Here is a 24,028-nt window from a genome sequence, read left to right as displayed (position 1 = left end):
TGTGCCAATCAGAGGCCCCCCTGTACATTTGTGTCCCCATCAGAGCCCCCCCCTGTACATTTGTGTCCCTATCAGAGTCCCCTCCCACATTTGTGTCCCCATTAGAGCCCTCCCTTCACATTTATGTCCCTATCAGAGTCCCCCTCCCACATTTGTGTCCCCAACAGAGCCTCCCCCCCCCAGTGCATTTGTGTCCCCATCAGAGCTCCCCTGCACTTTTGTGTCCCTATCAGAGTCCCCCTCCCACATTTGTGTCCTCCGTCAGAGCCACCCCCCCAAAAAACAAAACCCCTTTGTCCCCCATCAGATGACAGTGCAGACCAAGGCATTCCCCAGCTCCTAACTTGCTGTTACACAGACACGCTGTATTGAAATGACAGTAGTGAAGGACACAGATCTCCGGGGTGGAGCGGGAGGTGCAGCAGGTCTGCACTGGTATAATTTGGGCTCTGATGGGTTTTTTCGGATTGCGGGACTTTCTCGAAATGCTCAATTTACAGAGAAAGCCCCACAACGCAATCAGAGACCGTCCCTGCAGTGAGTCTGAGCTGCAGGCCAGGAAAAATGTCTTAGGCCGCGTACACACGGGCGGATTGTCTGCCCAACTAAGTTCGTCAGACAATCCGACAGACAGTCCGTCCAACATTTGAATGAACGGACTTGACCACACACGATGAACAGACAGTCCGCTGAAAGCTTGCATGATGACGTGTACAGCACGTACGACGGGACTAGAAAAACGACGTCCAATACATTGCAATGCAACCTTCGGCCGTGTAAATCCTTTCTGAACATGTGCCATACTTAGTCCGTCCAACTTGCCTACACACAAGCGGACTGTCCGCTGAAACCAAGTTTGGACGGACAAAACCAAGTTTGGACGGACAAAATTACGGAAATTCCGAAAGACTTAGTCCGTCAGACTGTCCGCTGAAAAAGTCCGCTGAAGCCCACACACGAGCGGATTGTCCGCTGAAACACGGTTCAGCGGACTAAGTTGGGCAGACAATCCGCCCGTGTGTACGCGGCCTTAGTGGGCTAGATGTGGCCCATGGGCCGTACTCTGGAGACCCCTGCTATATATCATGGATAGAGGAACCTGTTAGATTTAACAGTGTATGGCCAGTAAGTCTATTATTTCTCAGCTTCCCTTAACAGACCAAACTGTCCAGAAAAAAAGTATCAGTTAGAGCAGGGGTAGGCAACCTCGGCCCTCCAGCTAAGGTGAAACTACAAGTCCCATGAGACATTGTAAGACCCTGACAATCACAGGCATGACTCCTAGAGGCAGAGGCATGATGGGATTTGTAGTTTCACCACAGCGTGAGGGCAGAGGTTGCCTACTCCTGAGTTAGAGGGATGAGACAAACCAGTTTTATTTATTTTTTATTATCCTTTAGTTTGCATTTTCGGAATATACAGAAAAATAAGCAAAACAATCCAAATCTGACTTCTGGAAATAACAGAATAAAATCGCATCACTGACTAAAGGATGTATACATCAGAAAAATATGACAGCCTCAGTTAAGAAATATTTTCAGAATGTCACATTGTAGCGTAGGCAGCCAGTATAGAAACCAACCTTCCCTGTTTCGGGTAGAAAAGAGTTCATTCTCGTCTGGCCACTCAGTTTACATGTTGCACAGAGACAGCCTGACTTCCACTGTCCCTTAAGACCAGGAGACAAAGCATTTACCACTAACTGGGGTGCTTACAATGGTCAGCTTTTATTCATTTATATTAGGGCTTGTTCAGAATCGCAATTAGGGGGACCAAAAAAATGATACCCCATCTTATTCGGCAGGCAGTACTGCTGATGAACATGACCCATTCAAGCACCCTGCAACTGCATGCAATGTGTACAGTTGCAACATTAAAATAGGCAGGGAAAATACAACATATCGCCTTCCAGCCACCTGTCAACCACCCTCTAAGAAGCAATCCACATCAGATCATTTTTCAGGGGGTGGTAAGGGTTGCTGCACACCTGAGCAAGCCCTAAAACCATCCCCCAAAAAATGAAAAAATATTAAAGAATGTTAGCTGGAGTTCAGCTTTAATTCGATATTCCCTTAAAGTGGTAGTAAGCTCTTTGTATTTGAAATCTGCTGACAGGTAGGGTTTATTATAACAGAAGAGACCCTAATAGTCTCTTCTGTCATCAACGCCCCCCGCCTGTTAGCAGGTAATGAGATCTGGGCATAGATAGTCGAGTATCCGCAGATATCTACGCCATGTCCGGCGCCTCCTCTGTCCCCCCCCCCCCCCACTGTCTTCAGGGAGACACACAGGTCCCAGAAGACAGCAGGGACCAGTGGGATCACGCAGCGCGACCCGCGCAGCTACCCTAAGGTCCCTTTCAAACTGGTGATCCGATGAGGTTCCGCCTGTCAGTTTTTTTCAGGTAGACCTAATTGGATGGTCCATCAGAGGGCTCATCCACCCAATCTGCTCTAGTAGGTCATCAGTGGACAGATCCCCTCCTGGGCAAATAGGATTCTGCCCATGTGAAAGGGGTCTTACACCCGAAGTATGTTTCTGGCCAGATCGCCAGCTTAATATAAAGAGAACAAAAGCCTAATAAAAAATAAAACCAATCCAAAGTAGAGGACCTGTAGGATAAGAAGATGGGAGTTCCAAATGTTTCTGTCACATGATGTGTGCACATCTGTTTATCAGACCTGTAATTATTCTATCATTCATTTTAGTGCACACAAACACAACACTCCACTTGTTTTGTCAAACACAACAATTAACATATAAATAGATACGAAATATGGCAAGATTTAAATTGCGTGTGTCTGCAAAACAGCGGTACACTTTAGTACCCATAACCAGGGTGGATTGGATTTAAATCACTAGTAAAAAGGTTTGATTTGAAATCAAGTCGATTTAAATCAAAAATTTTAAAGAGCAACTATAATTTCTGCTCCTCCTCTGACCCGCTGTTAACTCACCGACAGTCCCATTCACTTTAATGGGACGGCTGGTGATGCGGCGGTGACAACAAGGTGAGGGACGTGGTGGCACCAGGTGAGTGGATGCCTGCTAACAGGCGCTGCCATGATGGATCTGAAATGACAGGTGCTCTTTAAATGTAAGGACTTATTCTTGCTGGTAGTTAGAATCTTTAATAATTGTAAACAAATGAGTGTTTCCTATTTAGAGTAATAAACTGTCAGGTTAGTAAAACAGCGATATCAGAACCGATTCAATCATACAATTTGTAGTGTACATAGATTTGCAAAATAATGGGATAAAGGAATATTCCTGAATGTTGTTTTATCTCATGGTTACTGTGAAATTGTGTGAATGCATCAATGCAGTGCATGTTACCTCAGCTTACAGAGCTAGGATTCATTGAATGAGTTTAAAAAAAATTGAAATATTGCAGAATACACAGCCTCATGCTACATACCTAAGCTCCATTTAATGCTGAATAAATTAAATTATTGATGTACCTTAAAATAGAAAACGATCTTTTGATTTTTATTTCAAAAGCTTTTTATTAAAATAAATTTGATAAAAATCTAAAAAATCTGATTTAAATAATAAAAATGCCCCCTCCCCCCCATCTGATCTGATTCAGACTCGGCTCCGGCTGTGGCAGGCGGCCCCTGTTCTGATGTTTCAGAGGATGTGGACCAGGACCATTCAGACAGTGAAGACCCTGTGTCTGGTTCCCCGCAGGAGAAATTGCTAGTAGGAGCACTTTTCACAGCAGTGCGGGATACCTTAAAGATAGAGGATACAGCGGGGGCATCTGCAGAGGTGTCGGTCCCTTTTGGGTCCCACAAACCAGCCCCCACTGCTAAGGTGTTTCCTTATTTAACTTATTTTGATAAGTTTATTTACAAGGAGTGGGGAAGCCCACAGCGGGGCTTTTCAGTCCCGAGACGAATGGCAGTGCGTTATCCCTTTGAGGAGAGTTTCTTGAAAAAAATGGACATCTCCTCCGGTTGTTGACCCCCCGATATCCAGGTTAAATAAGGTAACCACAATTCCGGTGGAAGGGTTCCCTGCTTTCAAGGACCCTGCCGACAGAAGGGCCAAGGCGGTGGCCCGGTCCATGTTGATGGTGGTGGGGTCAGCATTGCTGCTGGTGTTAGCCACGGCCCTGGTGTCACAAACACTTACTAACTGGGCTAAGTTGTTGCACTGTAAGTTGGGGAAGGAACAGGTTTCCCCAGTCTGTGTGGAACTGGCAGACCAGTTGGTGCACGGCCTTAAGTATGTCTGTGATCTGACTCTGGCTACGGCCCCTTTGCTTTCTAGAGCCTCGGTATCAGCAGTGGTGCTGCGTCGCTTGATTTGGCTTAAACAATGGTCTGCGGGTCTGGTCTGCATCTAAGAAAGTGCTGGATGATTTGCCCTTCCAAGGTGAGAGGCTATTTGGAGCCTCGCTGGATGACATTATTAGGAATGTTACTGGGGGAAAGAGTACTTTGCTCCCACAGTCCAGAAAGGGTAAGGAGCCACGCCGTAGGCAGGGGCCCTCTTTTTCTGCTCAGAAGCGCCTTTTTCGTCCGCCCAGGTCGGCAGGTAAGCATTTCCAGTCCGACAAGGTGCCCACTGAGGGACAAAAGAGTCCCTGGTTTCGCAAGCCGAACAAACCTGCGAGCAAATCTGTTGCCGCAAATCTGTTGCTGTGGGGGATGATAGTACCTGTACCGATGGTACCTGTACCGATCGGAAAGGTTTCAGGGATTCTACTCCAATCTGTTTGTAGAAGGAAGGGGTCCGTCCAATCCTGGATGTCAAGGCCCTCAATTGCTTCGTGAAGGTGCGAAGGTTCAGGATGGAATCGGTTTGTTACGTGGTTGCTGCACTTCATCAAGGGGATTTCTTGGCATCTTTGGAGATCAAGGACGCATACTTGCATGTCCATATATGCGTCAGACACCAAAGGTTTCTGCGATTTGCGGTTGGGGACAGCGCTACCAATTTGTAGCTCTTCCCTTTGGCCTAGCAATGGTGCCAAGGGTCTTCACCAAGGTGCTGGCCCCAATTCTGGTGTTGCTGAGACAACGAGGGATCGCAATCGTGGGTTACCTGGATGACCTCCTACTGAGAGTAGCTTCTGGCTCAGAATTAAGGCAGGATGTGGCGATCACCATACAGACTCACCGGGAGTTTGGTTGGGTGTTGAACCTCCAGAAGTCGGTGTTGGTGCCGACTCAACGCCTGGAGTACTTGGGGTTGATTCTAGACTCCTCAGAGGCAAGAGTCCTTTTCCCTTCGGGCAAGCTGCAGACTCTTCGATCTGCAGTGCAGTTATTGATGTCCTGCAGGGGGTCATCGCTGCGTTTTTGCATGCGAGTTCTGGGTCTCACAGTAGCCACTTTTGAGGCGGTACCATATGCTCAATTTCACACTCGAGTCTTGCAGAAAGAGATCCTGTCCAAATGGGACAAATCTCTGACATCCCTGGATTGTCAAATTCGGGTGAGCTAGCTAGTCAGGGATTTGCTTCTCTGGTGGCTGAGGTCTCCGGCCCTTTGGTCTGGGAAGTCGTTCCTTCCTCTTCATTGAACAATGATCACGATGGACGCCAGCATGACCGGCTGGGGGGGAGTTTGGGGCATCCATTTGGCCCAGGGCCGCTGGACGCAGGAAGAATCCTGCCTGCCGGTCAATGTGCTAGAGCTTCGGGCCATCAGGCGGTGCCTCTCCACATGGTCGCAGAGGCTGCAGCGGCAGTGGTGTATGTCAATCATCAAGGAGGGACAAGGAGCTCAGCTGCAGCGCTGGAGGTCTCTCACATCTTACAGTGGGCAGAGCGGCGCGTGCCGGCTCTGTCAGCCGTATACATTCTGGGTGTAGAAAACTGGCAGGCGAACTACCTCAGCTGTCAGGTGCTGGACCAGGGGGAATAGTCACTGAATCCGGAAGTGTTTCCGCTCATTTGCCTAAGGTGGGACGGATGTGGATCTCTTAGCATCTTGGCTCAATCAGAAGGTACAGAGGTTTGTAGCCAGGTCAAAAGATCCCTGGGCGGATGCGTCAGGCGCGTTGGTGGCTCCATGGGGCATTATCGGCTGATTTTGCCTTTCCCCCGCTCAGACTCCTCCCTCATCTGCTACGCAGAGTGGAGGCCGAGGGGATTCTGGTGATTCAGATTGCCCCAGATTGTCCTCGACATCCTTGGTACGCCGACATAGAATGTTGGCGGATGTTCCTTGGCGGCTGCCGATGTGGGAGGACCTGCTGTCGCAAGGTCCGATACTTCATCCTGCTTTACTATCGCTGGTTTTGAAAGCCAGGTTCTGAGGGATCGAGGACTGTCGGCTTCAGTAATTTCCTCTATGCTGAGGGCGCGGAAGTCTTCTTCCCAGAAGATTTATCGCACGTGGAAGACCTACATCTCCACGTGTGAGGAGATGTGGTGGCGTCCGTGTACATATTCAGTTTCCAGGATCCTACTGTTTTTGCAGCGAGGAGTGGATCAGAAACTTGCATTGAACACCATTAAGGGCAGGTATCAGCTTTGGCTGTATTGTTTCACTCATTGGTGCATATGTTTGTGCAGGGGGTCCGGCATGTGGCTCCTCTGGTACGACCGCCACTGCCCCCGTGGGATTGGAATCTGGTGCTCTCGGTGCTTCAGAAACCATCGTTTGAAAACAGGGAGATCCCGTTATTGAAACTCTCTCAGAAAGTAGTCTTTCTAGTGGCTGTTACATCTGCAAGGCGGGTTTCTGAGTTGGTGGCCTTGTCATGCAAGTCTCCCTACTTGGTACTTCACAAGGATAAGGCGGTGCTGTGTCTGCAGCCTTCTTTTCTTCTGAAGGTTGTTTCGCTTTTCATCTAAATGAGGACATTGTGCTCCAGTCTTTATGTCCTCGGCAGTCGCATCCCAAGGAGGTTGCTTTACATTTTTTGTATGCGGTCCGGGTTCTGCGGGTGTATCTGTCTGCTACAGCTCCTTTCCGGAGGTCGGACTCTCTGTTTGTATCGGTGGCTGGTCTGAAGAAGGGCCTGGCGGTCTGGTAGGCCACCATTTCTTGATGGATCAGACAGATTGTGGTTCAGGCTTATGCCATAAGGGGGCGGGCACCACCCCTTTCCTAAAAAAAAAAAAAAAAAAAAAAGAAGGGATAACACCGCGCTAAACCTAGCTGAATCTTTGTACTAGCCCTGTCTCCAATCCTTACCCTGAGTGGATAAATGATGCAGCTCACATATTGCAAGGAATATTAGCTGCACTCTAGCAAATAAACCAGTGTATACAAGTCTTAATTGGGGGTACTTTTCCTGTTACTAGGAATTTAGCAAATTTTGTATTTTTGTGAATTGAGTAATAGTAACATGTTCTAACGCCACATAAATGTGAGCCAACCATCGACAGCCTTTATACCAATACATTTTGGGACTCATGACTGAGCGGAGGGCAATTACTACATTTACTCTAAGGCCTCCTTTCTCAAACTTTTTTACATAGGTGAACCCTGAAAATAAGTATGTATGCTCAGATAAGCCCTGATAATAACTACTATACCTACAGCTCACAGTATATTAGTGTGATAGTTGATATTAATACAGAACTTCCCCCAAAGGGGGAAGTCCACCCCCCACCACCAATTTTGGCATGTTATATTTTTGGGGAGGAGAGCGGGTACCTAGTTTTGACAGGTACCTGCTCTCACTTCCCCTCGGATCGCCAAGTTCACCCCCTCTTCACCCACAACTTTCTGGGACACGTCAGAGGTCCCAGAAGGCTACAAAGCTCAGCGTGGCTCGCACATGCACAGTAGGAAGCCGGCTGTGAAGCCACAAGTTGTCACAGTTGGCTTCCCACACTAAAGATGCCGGTGTAGAGAACCCAGAGACTAGTGAAGAACTTTTTTTTCTAGAGTGAAGAAGCTCTTTAACCACTTGCCACCCGCCCACCATCAAATGATGGCTGGGCGGTGCGGCTCTCGTTCTGGGTGGACGTCATATGATGGCTTCCCAGAACGAATACTCTTGTGCACGGGGGCGCGTAGCGTGGCTGCCGCGCTGTGTTGCTAGAACACGGCGCAACCCTGATTTCGGTAACCCTGATCTCTTTAACCATGTGATCGGCTGCGTCCAATCACAGCCGGTCACATGTGAACACAGAGATGCCAGTAATCGGCGCTCATCGCCTCACACTGACAGAGTATGAGGAGAGGAGAGCTGGTCAGCGGCATCTCCGCACAGGAGACATCTAGGTATTTATTTAATCAAGGCATTGATCATCAGTGCCCTGATTACAATTAAGCGCCCACCAGTACCAGCAATGAGTGCCAACCAGTGCCAGCAATCAGTGTCCATTAATGATGCCAGTCATTGCTGGCTATTAGTGCTGCCCATCAATGCCCATCACTGCTGCCAATCACTGCTACCCATCAATGCCCAAAAGTGCTGCCGATCTGCGCCCACCAGTGCCGCCTATCTGCGCCCATCAGTGCCACATATCAGTGCCCATAAGGGCGGCATATTCGTGCCTCCTCATCAGTGCCACTTGCTTAGTGCCACCTCATCAGTGCCCATCAGTGAAGGAGAAAAATTACTTATTTACAAAATTTACTGACATACTTAGAAAAACTTTTTTTGTTTTCAAAATTTTTGGTATTTTTTTAGGTAAAAAATGAAAAACCCATTAGTGATTAAATACCACCAAAAGAAAGCTCTATTTGTGTGAAGAAAATGATAAAAATTTCACATGGTTACAGTGTAGCATGACCACGCAATTGTCATTCTTAAAGCGGTTCTTCACCCTAAAGGGGAAGTTCCGCTAGTATTATCCCTCCCCCCCTCCGGTGCCACAATCGGCACCTTTCGGGGGGGAGGGGGGTGCAGTTACCTGGATAATCCAGGTAACTGCACCCACTTCCGGCCAGACCGCCGCATGGCTCCGCCCACCGCCGCATGGCTCCGCCCCCCGTTGTGTTCTGGGAAACACACAGTTCCCAGAGACACAGCGGGGAACCAGCGCAGCGCGACTCGCGCATGCGCAGTAGGGAACCGGGCAGTGAAGCCCTCTTGCTTCACTTCCCGATTCCCTGACAGAGGATGGCGGCGGTGGCTGCAGCGAGACGAGCGATCGCTCGTCATCTGCCACCGACATCGCTGGAACCTGGGACAGGTAAGTGTGATATTATTAAAAGTCAGCAGCTGCAATATTAGTAGCTGCTGGCTTTTAATATTTTTTTTTTTTGTGCAGCTCCTCTTTAATGTTACAGCGCTGAAAGCTAAAAAATAGCCTGGGCAGGAAGGGGTTGTAAGTGCCCTTTATTGATGTGGTTAAAGAAGAACTGCAGTCTGCCCACATAATTTGTAATAAAAAACATATTTGCCATTCTGAATCTTCCCTCCAACCACTTTGCATATTATTTTATATATACTGTATTTCTGTACTTGCCAAATATGCTGCAGAAATCTCCCTCTGTTGAGTCTGGCTGCAATCATTTTAACTGTGGGCAGCTGAAGCTGCTACCTGTTTTTTTCCTGGATTTACACAGAGGCACACCTCCAGCTCTGCAGCTCTCCTTGGCCCTCATATGCCTCACCACCCCCTCTCTTCCTGTCAAACTCTCACAAGAATGAGAGAGAGAGCTGTGTATGATGTCATAAGCCTAGGAAACAGAAAGCGGGCTGCATAAGGTATTTACTGGCAGAAAAAAAATGTTTTACTATCCAAAGTTAAAACAACAAGGTCAGAAGATTTAATAGATGGAAAATGACTGAAGTTCCACTTCAAGCATGCTCCCTGCATTTGTGGTCATTGGAAAGAATCCCCCCTTACAGATAGCTTAAAAGATCATTGTCAGAGATTACTCATCTGAGAGGCAGACATTTCTCATTGCTCCAGGATCCTCTAGAAACCTCTGGGAGAATCCTACATTTCCACAGTATCCTGGTTAGGAAGGCTGATCTAAGGACTTGTGAAGAGTGATCAACAGCTGATTGCTCTTCAGAGGGTGTTTGACAGGCAATGAGGAGGTTTTATGTTACTTCCTTAGTGCCTGTTTAACCCATAAAAACCCACACCACAACTGTGTGACGGTTGCAGTGCAGCCCCATTCAGTCCAATAGGTCACGTTTGGTGGGTGGTACTAAATGCAATGATGGAAAAAGGATTGTGGTTACAGCATGTGTACACTCTGTCTCCTACCTTTGCAGCTTAAGGGGGGGAGTAAAAATTTAGCTCAAATACAGGTTTTTACCACCCCCAACCACAAGTGTGAACAAGGCCTAAAAACAGGTAGCCTGTTCATAGAGCAAGTTTTAAGAGGTCCCATAGGCAATAATTAAGAAATAAAGAAGCTGCATACTCAGTAAGTGATTACATCAACTGTTGAATATGCTTATAAAACAAAAGGTTTAATATGACTTGAGGTACTTGGCCGGTCTGGCCCTGATATAAATTATTACAATATCTTAGCTAGCATAAAGTTTTGAGTTTCGGTTGTGGCGTTACTGATACAATGTAACATTCCTCAGAGCAAAGTAAACAACACTAGACTAGAAGAAAAAAAAAACGATTTCCATAAGTCTGTATTGCAGCCGTCCCATCTGGTATCTCAGAAAGTATGCCCCTCGTTACTATACATTTACAACAAGCATGTTATAAGTTCTCATTTTTAGGACCACTGGTATTTTATATATGCAGCATATTTGCCAGTTGTCCTGATCTTCATGTTTTTCTCACTTCCTCAGACCAAGTGGCTGAAAGATCTGATTGGCTGATAGAAGTGACAAGATCTGAATCAGTGCCCATCAATGCAATCTCACCAGTACCCATCAGCTCAGCCTCACCAGTGACCATCAGCTCAGCCTCGCCAGTACCCATCAATGCAACCTGTTCAGTGCATGGGGATTAGAGAGAGGAGAGCCGTCCAATTATACAGAGCGGAGATCTCTCACTTACCCGGCGCGGCCGCTTCCATACAATGTCCTGCCTCCTGGGCTGGTTCCTATGATAGAAATCATCAGTGTGCTGTCTATCATACTAACGGATCCAGGAGGCAGGACTTCCTATGACAGCGTCCGCCGGGTAAGTGGGAGATCCCTGCTCTGTGTAATCCGGTGATGCTTGTCCCTCCCCTTCCCCTCTGAGGCAGCCCAGTGGGCCCAGTGGGACCCATGGTAGGGTCAGCCTTACCCTGGGGGCTCCCCTTCTGCCCCAGCTTGCTGTGCACCCACCCAGGATCGGCCCTGCAAAGCGGGGACAAAACCTGGGACAGACTTGGTCCAGGAACAGTGTCCTCAGCCCGGGGACTGTCTCTGGAAACTGGGAAAGTCACGTCACCCTAGGCTAGTGGCCAGCAGGCCCCACAGGCCGTGGCCAGCAGGCCCAAGAGGCAGGCAGGACCCACGCGCCATGGCCAGTAGCCAGCAGGACACACAGGGCATGGCCAGCTGCGAGCAGGACCCACAGGTTAATGGCAAGCAGGACCCACAGGTCTGCTGCCAGCTTCCAGCAGGACCCACAGGTTAGTGGCCAACAGGACACACTACAGTCCATTTAACATGGTTTCCTGTGGGTCAAGTTCACAGCTATGCATTTTCTGGAACGGGCGGGGACTTTTTTCTGGTTTTTGGTTCTAATGACTTCAATGGATCAAAGACATGTAATGAAAAAGACAAAATGCACCTGGAATATGCAAACTGCAACCTGCATAGGTGTGAACCAGGCCTTAGCCCTGGTACATGAGACTCATTTAGGGGCCGGTGAAAGGCTGATAGCTGCTGTGGCTGGACATCACAGTGCACCAACCGGTATTAACGATTAGAGCAGTATAAGCCTAGGGACCAAAGGTCAGAATGCAAGCAGTTTGCATTTGAGGCATTAGTTCTTGGCGTATACAGCCCTAAATGTTAGTAAGTACATTGCCAGCAGTGAGTCACCACACTTAAAGGAATAGTACAGCCAAAGCTCATCTGGCTGTACTTCTGTTGTGGATAACAGCAGTGCAGTTCCTTCTGCATTCCCATGACCTGTTTTCAGCAGACAGAAGGCTGAAGCCCGCTGTCAGCAGATGTCACAGAGCCGGTCCAGGCTCGGGCAAGATCGCAACAATTAAGTCAGGATCCGCCCACATGCCTGTACTGGCATCTGAATCTGTGCCCATCGATGGAATCTCACCAGTACCCATCAGCTCAGCCTCGCCAGTACCCATCAATGCAACCTGTTCAGTGCATGGGGATTAGAGCTGTGCAGTTCCTTCTGCATTCCCATTACCTGTTTTCAGCAGACAGAAGGCTGAAACCCACTGTCAGCTGATGTCACAGAGCCGGTCCAGGCTCGGGCAAGATCGCGACAATTAAGTCAGGATCCGCCCACATGCCTGTACTGGCATCTGGCTCAGCCTCTCAGCCACTGCTGGCCCCTCCACAGACCAGCGCTACAGTTAGCGATCTGCAATGCTCGATTCTCAGTGTTAGAGGCGCTGGGGGACTGATGCCGCATCCACCTAGGTAAGTATGAATCTAAAAAAAACCAACATACATCACTTTTAATGCCAGAACCTCATGGCAAAATGCCCAGTGTGCATGAGGCCTTACAGCTCTGCTTTTGTAACTCTTCTTACAGTTCCTTCCTGGTTTTCCAACGTGCACACGCTAATAATGCTGGGACAAAACAGCTATAATACTTAAGCTTCTTCAGATTGTTGCTGGCCCAGATTGCTGGACCCTTCTCTCATCTCCTGCTATGTCTTCTGGTTATTTCTTTGCTGATCTGGACTGTGTGACTACTCACTACTTGCTGCATGCCAACACACCAGACTGAACTCAACTACTCTCGTATCTCCAGCCTAGTTTACTTCTTATTTACTGCTGCTCCAGTACTCCTGACTACTCTGCTTGCCGCCTGCCAAGACCCATGCCTGATCCCAGCTACACACTTGTCTCCCGTCTCCACACTGTTGATCCCAACTACACTCTAGTCTCCTGTTTCTACACCGTAGCCTCCTTGTTGAAACCTGTCTCCACCATCAGAAGCTCTGGTGCTTACACTCCATGTCTTGAGTGAGCCTGTGTCACTTGCCAGGGATGTAATCATACCAAATTTAAAGGTTCTATGTAGTATAATGTTTTGGTAGTTAGATTGGATCATTTTTTATGGAGGTGAATATAACAGACCAAAAAGAGACAACTTAGGTGAAAAGAGGAACAGAAGGATTTTGTTACAAAAAAGGGACAGTCCCTTTTAATTGAGGGACAGTTTGGAGCTAAGAATTCAATAAATGTGACTGTATTTTAATAAGTTTTACTCTTTCATACAATAGTATATATCCCTATCAAATCCTGTGAAATTGTACGAGACCTAAAATCTTGATTTCAACAGTCTTCAGTTCTCAAGATGTTGACCACAAGCCTTTAGTATTGTGCAATCTTCAGTCAAAGTAAAAAAAAAATTCCCCATCTGAAAATGGGACGTAATGAGCCTACAAACTGGGTCTTTCTTGTGCATGGAGGAATATGGCTCCACGCTTGAGAAAGAGCCAGTTAACAGGCTCGAAATTTTTATTTTTCAGATGGAGGATTTTGTATTTTTACTCCTTGCTGCTTATCCCATGTTTCAAAAGAAGAGCTATATGAACTGAACAACGTGATATTAAAAAGGAGAACAGTTTTGAGGCGGTGACCTGGTAAGGTCCAGCACCTCCATCCCTATCTAAATAAAAAAGGGAGAAGGAAGTGGGAATTTGAATGAAGCACGCAGGTGTATAAGCAGTCAAATGTATTATATATGTCAGTAATAAGGTACAAACGATAGCCACAATTCATAATAAAAGAAAATACAATACACATATTTTATATATATATATATATATATATATATATATATATATATATATATATATATATATACACATACATGTAATAAAACAGAATGCCACATGATTGCAGAGAGTTCACATTACGTAATACATATATTTAAGGAATATCCTATGAGACACATGATGAATTGAAACACGGCATATATCAGCTCTACACGTTTTATGGATTGATCCAATCTTCAGGAGCATGCATGTTAGATTTATGATGTAATATATTAGAAAGGGTTCCTATATGGACTGACCCTATCAAAGAAAGGAGAAAATAAAAAATTAGACTATAGGAGGCCCCACTCTCTAAAATACTTACAAACATAGCTGCATGATGGAAATGTGGCGCTGAGGATCGGAAACCCCCTAGGGGCATTACTACCAAGAGCTGTGGTGGTGTGGACAGCCTAAGCAGCCTAACAAGGACAAATTCCAGGGGGGGGGGGGGATAGATTCCCAAGAAATGGAGATAACCATGGGTGGCCATGAGTGGTGAAGCCAACAAAGGAGGACCTCTTTGCCAAGTACAGAACACATTACACAATATATATTAATTTATATCAGCATTCATCATTTTTTTTATAGAAGTCCTCCTTTTTATAGAAGTCATCCTTTGTTGGCTTCACCACTCATGGCCACTATGGTTATCTCAATTTCTTGGGAAGCTATCCCCCCCTGGAATTTGTCCTAAAAATTATCTCATGAAATTACACTTAAATGTTTTATGCTGAATTAAGTTACAAAAATAAATATTAACAACGACTTTATCAGTTCCCCTCAGCAGTGCCCATTAATGCAGGATCACCTGTGCCTATCATTGCAGCCTCAATGTGCATTACAACCTCACCACGCCCCACATTGCAGCCTTTACCGCGCCCCACATTGCAGCCTCACTGTGCTCCAAATTGCAGCCTCACTGTGCCCCAAATAGCAGCCTCACTGTGCCCCCATTGAAGCCTTGCCAGGGCGGAGGAAGTGAGAGGGCGTCTGGATCATGACGAGTTAGAGGAGAGCCAGGATTGCAGAGCGGTAATACACGATGTAACAGCCAATATTGGCACTGTCTCCGCTCTGCTCACTCTCCCACAGCCCGCCTCCTCCTAACCCCGCGTCTGTAATAGCCGGAATGCATCCCAGCATTGGACCCGCGTTCTGTCTATTACAGGCGCGGGGTGAGGAGGAGGCGGGGCTGTGTGAGAGTGAGCAGAGCGGAGACAGTTTCAATGTCAGCTGTTACATCATGTATTACCACTCTGCGATCCCACGGCTCTCCTCTAACGCCATGCACTCTTCCACCGGGAGAAAGGCTCCCGATCAACTCCGCCTGCTGGCGGTGCTAGCCCCCCCCCCAATCCTAGGCAGCCCAGCGCCTTGCCAGCCCTCATTTTCTACTCGCAAAATGCGAGTAGGCAAGCGGAAAATTTGAGGGCTGAAGTAGATAGTCGCCAGCACACTAAGGATCATCAATTTCTTTCAAACGTTTTTTATTCAAGAAAGATCGCATCACAAAATGGTGTAGTACAACATTTCTGAGCCATGCAGGGCCCCTTCATCAGGCATCACATACCTGACAAAGGGGTCCTGCGTGGCTTCGAAACATTAAACTACACCATTTTGTGATGTGATCTTTCTTGAATAAAAACCATTTGGATGAAATTGATGATCCCTGGTGTGCTGCCGAAAATCTACTTATCTTAACTTACAAACTCTCTTTCTCAAGAATGAAAACTGACTCCACACTTGAAAACGGACAGTTTATAGGCTATTTGGTCATTTTCAGATAGAGAATTTCGATTTTTACTTATTGTAATTTCAGAGGTAAATGGACTATAAAAGATCTTGGTAAGGACAAATTTTGAAATGTTGGAGACTGGAATGGCCTGATCAATGCTATTGAGCTGTCGTAATTTTGCACAAGCCATTTGAAAAGCAGTGAATTGGAGTGTGCTTCTTTACAATATTTCACGATTTATGAACTGTAGTAGCATGTTAACGTCTGAGATTTCAGAAATGAAGTTTACTACTTTCTGTTAGAATACAAGTCTGTGCTACTGCAGAGTAGAATATATTATAATGTTCTTTCATAACTAAAAAGTTAGAAAAAACCTTTTGTTTCTGTTTACTAGGGAGAATTGAATAAATCATGGACAAATATAGAAAGGTGTGTAGGAAAAACTCAATAGGGTAAATTTACTAAAACTGGAGAGTGCAAAATCTAGTGCATTTCTGCTTAGAAACCAATCAGCTTCCAGGTTTTATTGTCAAAGCTTACTTAGAAGCTGATTGGCTATCATGCAGAGCTGCACCAGATTCTGTGTGCACCAATTTTAGTAAATCCTCCCCAATAAGTTATTTATTTAATTAAAAACAGTAGCGTTTAATATAATTAACATTTAGGAATATCTATTCTTTCACCCTCTATGGTCTCAGAGCAAGTGAGAAATGGCATAAATATGTGTTTGGGATGCGATCGGAGCCCCATTCCTCAACCCATACTAGTTCCAGGGCCTTGAAATGAAAATTGTTCCCAGAAGCTTGTATAGAAAACATACTTGGTTAATGGTTATTTAAAGGGTAACCACTTCCATGGAAAAAAAAATATTTCAAATAAAAAATAAAAGAACATAGCATATACAATTGTGACACAAGCCATATTGTAACATAATGTTATTAAAAAAATTACCTTTCCTTTTTAATCTGCAGCTGCTGTAATTTTCTGTAAAATGCAATGCAATATGGCAACCTGGAGACATTCTATACACAGATGGTGTACTGAACCCCACCCCACCTCCAAAATGTAATTTCCTGCTTGTGTGATTGGCTTACTGATTTTTGCCCGAAGTCTGCACTAAGATACAAGCCAGATTTTGGGTATCTTCACATCCTTGGCAACAAACATTTCAGTTTTGGTGAGATACTATCCAAGGGTTAATCACATCTAAAGGGATTGCGACCCTGTGACTTTCCTCATTAGAACCCAGCAAGTGCAGCAGCTGATCACTAATGAAAAATTCACTCACATTTACATTCAGTAAGCACATGGACACAGACAAACGGACAGCTATTTCTTCAGAGTAATAAAAGGTAGAAATCTGCAGCTACATTTTGTTAAAAACCTTGTAATATACATAAATCACCCAAAGGGGAATGTTTTTATCTCAACAAAAGAGATACAATTTAAGTCACAGCTACAATAAAATGAGAGTTGCTTTGTATCAATCTGTATTTATATAACTAATAATACAATGATTTCTTTGTGTACTGTTTGTTAGAGGAGTGAACATATTTCTTTGGCTCTACTGATTGACAGTGGTTTATTGTTCTTAGTTTTGGTCTTGTAAAGGCTGTGAGCGAAACTCAACCTTTCATATGTTTAATTTACAATTCACATTTCCCTTTTTTTTGTATTTTAATAGTTAACCTTAAACGTGCTACATGTGAATATTTTATGAAGGTTTTCTTCCTGAAATTGACAACCTAGGTCTCTCTCCCACACCAAGAAGTAGTAAGGTGTAGGGGAATATCTGTGGTACAGCAAGATGAGCAGAGAAATTTAAAGGGGGTCAATCTCCTACTTCTCAGGTGTGTCTGGATTCCTTTTAATTGAACATATTGAAGCTGGGGACAAGGTGTAAATCAGGGGTGGCCAACCTTTTGAAGAGCGAGGGCCATCGTAGTGACTTGGTAACCAGTCGCGGGCCAAAATAAAAGTTATGGGCGGACGACAGGTCTGTATCAACGCTGCATATGCAGAACGGATATGGACACAGCCCACGCTACTCTATGGGCCCCCCATTTCAATCTGACGGAAGGGGACGGTTCCCTTTTCTATTTTGTGTATCGGATTGAAGGTAAGCAGAGGTGAATGGACATAGAGGCAAATGGAGGGTCCGATTGGGTCCTAAGGCTGCTTTCACACTGATGTGCAACGTGCACCTGTGGCTTTCCTGCAGCTTAGCTGCACTTTGCCATACACTTCTATTATATCCTGATAGTATAGTGCACTTTCTGAAAGCGCACCAAACCCACAGGTAATAACAGAAATCTATGACTCAGTGCAAGTTACCCGCAGGTGCAGGATTAGTTTAACCACTTCAGCCCTGGAAGAATTTACCCCCTTCCTGACCAAAGTACTTTTTGCGATTCGGCACTGCGTTGCTTTAACTGACAATTGCGTGGTTATGCGACGTGGCTCCCTAACAAAATTGACGTCCTTTTTTTCTCACAAACAGAACTTTCTTTTGGTGGTATTTGATCACCCCTGCGGTTTTAATTTTTTGTGCTATAAACAAAAGAGCTACAATTTTGAAAAAAAAACACATTATTTTTAACTTTTTGCTATAATAAATATCCCCCAAAAATATATAAAAAAACTAAAAGTTATAGCGTTTACAAAATAGGGGATAGTTTTATGGCATTTTTATTGATATTTTGAATTTTTTTTAAATGACGGCGATCTGCGATTTTTATTGTGACTGCGACATTATGGCGGACACCTCGGACATTTTTGACACATTTTTGGGACCATTGTCATTTATACAGCAATCAGTGCTATACAAATGCACTGATTCCTGTGTAAATAACACTGGCAGTGTAGGGGTTAAGTGTGTCCTAGGGGCGTGTTGCTAACTGGGGGGCATGGCTGTTTTACAGATCACTGATCTCTGCTCCAATCACAGGGAGCAGAGATCAGTGTCACTGTTACTAGGCAGAACAGGGAGATGCTTTCTTACTTTAGTATCTCCCCATTCTTCCTCTCCACGAGAAGATCGCGGGTAATCCCACGGCGATCGAGTGCGTGGGACCCATGAACGGACTTACGCAGATTCCCCCGGGTGCACATGCCCCCGCCACCACGTAAAGGGCAACATACAGGTATGTGATCCTGCCTGTACATGCCCTTCTGCCAAAGTATATTTACATGAGGTGGTCGGGAAGCGTTAACAGCAGCATAGTACCCACTGAAGAACAGATATGCCCATATATACACTGATTTCAGTAAAAAAAACAAACAAAAAAAAAAACACCTCTAATAAGTCTTCCATTCAGTTTTCCCTGGCTGTTGCTGTCCCAAGCAAAGTGTATTTGGTATCGATTGTGACAAGAGCTGGCGCTATACAGGATGCATCAGCTTATGCTGATGCATCCTGTTGCTTTCTCTACTGCCGGCTTCATTCACAACACTGATGCTCTGGGATGGTGGGTCGGCAACCTGCGATCTGGGCTTATCAAATCACCATCCCAGAGCAGGAGGTTGCGGGCCCCATCAAAGGGCTTTGCAGGCCACATGCGGCCCACGTCCCATTGGTTAGGCACCCCTGGTGTAGATTATAGGCGAGTGTGAAAAAAGGTTTGACGTTCCCCCTGTTGTAGGGCACCAGAGATCGGGAGGGATAGCTATGTGTCTAATTGAGGCAGGAAGGGAGGCATAGCATTGGTGGAAACTAAGGATTTCCCGTAATGAGGTATAATAAATCTGACATATGAAGATATCTGTAAAAGGGAAGTGAGACTTTGAATGAAGCACGTAGGTGTACATTTACCAAATTTATTGTATTATACATAATGTTAGTCATGATTCTTTATAAAATATCCAATACAATTCCTACATATACATACAACAGAGGTAAAATACCACATGATTGCAGATAGTTAATATCACCTAATACAAAGAAAATTATTGCGCTAACCCAAAAAAGTACAAAGAAACCATAATGTAGCGCTAAAAGGAGAGTATTAAAGTCACTAACACCCAAAAAAAGGGACACTATAAAGTCCAAACAGTAAAATTTAATTGAATAAGTCCTTGAAATCCACATGGGATTCGGATGTGATATTTCACAAAGTATGAAGGCCCAGGGGTAATCTCAAAGACATTCACAGCAGTGACATCCAGTTGAATCGAAAAAAGCAAAAGGGTGGGTACTCTTACCAGAGGCACAGGACCTGTGTGGGTACACTAGGTCAAACAGGCATATATAGATGGGTCATCCACTCCACATGAGCTCTACATCAAATCCAAACCGGTCCATCAGCCAATGGAGGGGCTGTGGGTCTTCGAAGCAATGAAGAGGTGTTCAGCACCATCATGGAGGTTCCAATCTTCTTCACCACAAATTCCAGAAGGAATATATATTTTTTCCAGTGGGGAGAGCCAAGCTCAAAGAAAATCATATGTAAAACAAAAAAGAATAACGGCTTCCCATAGTGTAGTTTGAAAAAATAAAAATTAACCATCCACGACATCACCTGGTCGGACCATGCTCCTGTTTCCATAGAGGTGGTGGAGGAACACACTCCGTGCTCCGCCTACGTTTGGAGGGCACACTCTCAACTTTTTCAAAACTCCTCGCATGTTGTCACTATCTCCAAGAATCTGGTAGAGTTTTTTAAATTGAATGCTCACTCTGTACAAAGTCCCACTACCCTCTGGTGTGCCCATAAGGCCTTTATACGGGGCATAATGCTCCAAATCTCCTCCAGGGATAAAAAGGCTAGAACCCAAAAATTGAATGACATTTTGGCGGATATCCAGTCTTTGGAATCCTCCAACAAATCGACACCGGACTTCAACACAGCCCATAAGCTTACTCAGCTCCGTGTTGAACTTCGCCGACTATTGCTGGCCAAGTACGACAAATATGTGTACTCATTAAAGATGTCACACTACTCTTCCAGTAACCGTGCTGGAAAATACCTTGCTAATAGAGTGAGGGCTGCCAGGCTCAAAGCTAAGATCCCCTATGTCTACCACCCTGTGGATAAACAGAAGAGGATTAATCCGCAAGAAATTGCGGACGCTTTTGCTGCTTATTATTCCTCTCTGTACAATTTGAAGCTTGATCCCGAGACACCTCAGCCCACAACCGAAAATATACAATCTTTTCTCTCCACTATCAACCTACCCTCCCTTACGGAAGACCAATTGTCCTCCCTAAATCTACCAATTTCGCCTGCAGAAATTATGAAATGCATCAAATCCCTACCTTTCGGCAAATCTCCGGGGCCGGACGGCCTCACTAATGACTACTTTTGTACATTTGCAGACCTCCTATCTCCGGTGCTCTCAGAGATTTATGAGGAAGCATTTTCCTCTGGTTCCTTCCCCCCGGAGATGCTTAGAGCCTATGTGGTTACTATTCCCAAACCAGGTAAAGAACCTAACACCCCCTCTAATTTTAGGCCCATATCCCTTTTAAACACTGACATCAAAATTTACGCTAAGATTCTTGCCCAACGACTCCTTCCCTTAGTCCCCCAGTTGATCCATCCGGATCAGTCTGGGTTCACACCCGGTAGGCAAGCCTCAGATGCCACTAGACGTGTCATAGGAGTTCTCCAATTTGCAGAGGCCCGTCGAACGCCTTCTCTGCTCCTCTCCTTGGATGCGGAGAAGGCGTTCGACCGGATCCATTGGGGTTATATGGATAGGGTCCTTCGAAAGTTTGGCTTTGGTGGACCGTTCCTATCAGCCATTCTTGCCCTTTATTCGGCCCCCTCAGCACAGGTCTTCACCTCTAATATGCTATCATCTCCCTTCTCCATTTCTAATGGTACTAGGCAAGGGTGCCCACTATCCCCTACAATTTTTAACCTCCTTATTGAACCGCTGGCAGAAAAAATTCGTTCCCACCCCCTGATTACAGGTATTCCCATGCAGGATGGCCATCATAAAATCAACCTATTCGCGGATGATATCATTCTTTTTCTGACCTCCCCAACCTCCTCCCTGCCGCAGGCCCATCGAATACTCCAAGAATTTAGCCTGATCTCCTACTACAAAGTGAATTTTTCCAAGTCAGTAATACTAGATACTGGCCTTAGACCTCCTCTTCGGGCACGGTTGTTGTCCACGTTTCCGTACAAATGGAGTGACTCCACCATCCCGTACCTAGGCATACACTTAACTAAATCAGCTTGCCGACTAGCGGAGGCCAACTTTCCCCCTCTTATTGACAAACTCACCGTAGAAGCCAACAGGCTAGCCAAGTATGAACTCTCATGGTCAGGACGACTAGCCACCTTTAAGATGCTATTACTCCCCCAAATTTTGTACATCTTTAGGGCATTGCCTGTCCCTCCCTCTAGGAAGCATCTCCTTGGTCTCACTCTCTTGATGAATAAATTCATCTGGAATTCCAAAAAACCTAGATGTTCTAAATCACTCTTACTGAAGCACAGGTTGGCTGGGGGTATGGGCTTGGTGGAACTGAGAGACTACTACCTCGCATCCAGGCTGGCACAAATCTCTTATTGGTTTAACTCGGCCACAACACCGAAATGGTGCTGCCTTGAACGTGCCCTTACCCCCACCCAAGACCTTAAACTTCTTCTTCTCACCGATTCACGTAAACCCTGGCCTCTTCAGTCCCTCCCTCTCACAGTTCGGGCTTCCCTGCAAGCCTGGCGGGATTTTCTTAGGTCCAAGCCTCCGTCCTGTAAATTGGTTCATCTGCCCATTCCCCTACTGTCCTTAGAGTTCTTAATTCCTGATCTCTCCATCAAAGAATGGATCAAGAAGGGGATACAGTGGTTACAAGATCTTTTCCAGGGACCTTCCATGATCCCGTACTATTCCCTGAGGACACACTTCCAATTAAAACCTACTGACGTGTACAAACATTATCAAATAGCCCATTTGCTCCGAGGTGGTGGAGTCACCAGTGTTTCAGTACCCGAACCTCTTTGGCACTTCCTCAATGCTAACCCCCCCCTACCTAAAGGAATTTCTCTATTCTACAATTTTCTACAGCAAAAATGTGTTTTTAGTAAATCTCGTCCCTTCTTGCGCTGGGAGGAGGACTTAGGCTGCGCCTTCTCTGAGGCGCAATGGTGTCAGGCATTTAAGGCAAACTACAAGGCCTCCAGGTGTGTTGGGCACTGGGAATTAGCCCAGAAGATTGCCCTAAGATGGTATCTCACTCCCTTTAGGATTTCTAAATTTGGCCTGGCTGAGTCCTCTCCCCTGTGTTGGAGGAACTGTGGAGAGGTTGGCAATCTACTTCATATGTTCTGGTCCTGCAAGCATCTTCGAAGCTTTTGGAATACTATTTTTAGAGCTATTTCTGATATTACAGGTTTCCTCTCTGCCCCTGAACCAGGCCTGGCAATTCTCAACTTAGGTATTGAAAAGTACCCGCCTAACTTTAGAATTGTTATCTCCCATATTCTCCTGGTGGCTAGGTCACTGATAGCTAGATTCTGGAAGAACGACCAAGCCCCCAGTGTCTCTGAGGTATGGTCGACCACCTCCCTACACTACTCCTATGAGCTAGTCCTGGCCCTCAGGATGGGGAAAAAAATTCAGTTTGATAACAATTGGCAAATTTGGAACACTTGGTATAAGAGTACTCACCTGTTGTAATCTCTCACCCTAGAGTCCAGTCCTTCTTGTTATAATGTAACAATCCTACTGCAACCTATATTCTTCTTCTCACATGACATACCAGTGCCACGCCCTCCATAGGGAAAACCAATAATTTATCTTGTAACAGGGTCCCCCAAATGGATAACCTGGGCCCTGAACCTATCAGGATATGACAGGGATTGAGGTCTGTATGAAAAAAGCTTGCGAAAAATGGAAAAAAAAGCCAGCGAAAACGGGTCCTTATGGTGTAAAAAACAATTCAGTCAATCATAGATGTTGTCACTGGTATCTCTAAAGTGCATACAACCAATCATAAAAAGAATTCACTGATGTTCATGATTTGTTGCAAAATCCAAAGGGAGGCTTGGCTACATGGAAACCAAGCCTCTCTTCCTAATTGAGCTCAACCTGGAAATTACCTATTGTTTATAGTAAACACCAGAGAGAGGCCTGGATACATAGAAACCAGCCTCTCCTCAAAATCAGACTCAACCCCGGAAGAGTGTATATTGATAACAATATAGAATAAATGGATACAACTAATATCAATAATCAATGCAGAGGAATTTAATAATAATATAAAAAGTAGAGACCGGAAAATAGGCCTGGCTACACACGAACTCAGCCTCTCATTGGTGTCCCGGAAGTGGTATGAGGTCACCATCGGGACATCCAGCCGGAAGTGCGGCTGGATACAAAACAGCCGCACCTTGTGTTGCTCTAAGTCACAAGACCCATAAGACCCGGAAGCAAAGCCAAGCTCAGAAAGAGGCCTGGTTATTCACAAACCAAGTCTCATATCCATACCAGGCTAAACCCGGAAGGAAAACAAATCAATGGAACAGCACAACGAGGCTTGGTT

This window comes from Lithobates pipiens, unplaced genomic scaffold, assembly GCF_037356315.1.
Source record: "Lithobates pipiens isolate NorthernLeopardFrog02 unplaced genomic scaffold, aLitPip1_a1.2 Scaffold_3, whole genome shotgun sequence".
Classification (NCBI taxonomy): Eukaryota; Metazoa; Chordata; class Amphibia; order Anura; family Ranidae; genus Lithobates; species Lithobates pipiens.
The sequence above is the reverse complement of the archived record's forward strand: the minus strand, read 5'-3'. Positions refer to the sequence as shown.